We start from the raw sequence: 839 nt of genomic DNA, 5'->3' as shown, positions 1-839 counted from the left end.
TCACCCGGAAGTGACCAAGAGCAGTGCGGACAGACACCTCTCGGTGGCGTGCGTCCTGTCCCCTTTACCCACGATTGAATTGGCTTTAGCTTGGTTTGTTTCAGAGAGATTCAAAACGGCTGGGGCCTGAGGGTGGGCTTCGGGTTAGAGCTTCTTCTCCCTCTGCAAGGGGTTCAAGTTCAGGGCCTGGGAGAGTTCTCTCAAGACTTTTCTCCTCTGTAGCACTGCTTTTATAAATACCGTGTGTTCGGGGTTGATGAGGACTAATTTTCTTTTTTTCTCTTAATGGTTATCTATTTCTGAGAGAGAGAGAGAGAGAGAGAGAGAGACAGAACGCAAGCAGGGGGAGGGGCAGAGAGAGAAGGAGACACAGAATCTGAAGCAGGATCCAAGCTCTTGAGCTGTCAGCACAGAGCCCCACGCGGGGCTCGAGCTCACAAACTTGTGAGATCATGGCCTGAGCCCACGTCGGACTGACCTGAGCCCATGTCGGAAGCTTAACCCACTGAGCCACTCAGGCGCCCCATGAGGACTAATTTTCTTAATTCACATTAGCACCTTTCAGTTCAGGCACTGTAGCTCTTCTGTGCCTATATACGCTTCCTTTCTTACTGCTAGTAGAAATACATTTTACTCATTTTAAACTTGGGGGTTCAGCTACCTGGAATGTAGATTAGCTCTTTCCCACCCCACCCCAAACATATCCAAGGTCGTGAATTACTAAGGTAGCCTGAGTTTTTAGGGGAAAAAAAAAAAAAAAAAAAAAAAAAGGCGGTGCTCCACCCCGCCCCGCCCCCCGCCTCCGCCCCGCCCCGCCCCCGCCCCGCCTCCCAGAGCCC

This window comes from Panthera onca, chromosome B2, assembly GCF_046562875.1.
Source record: "Panthera onca isolate mPanOnc1 chromosome B2, mPanOnc1 haplotype 2, whole genome shotgun sequence".
Lineage (NCBI taxonomy): Eukaryota > Metazoa > Chordata > Mammalia > Carnivora > Felidae > Panthera > Panthera onca.
Note: the sequence above shows the minus strand (reverse complement) of the source record.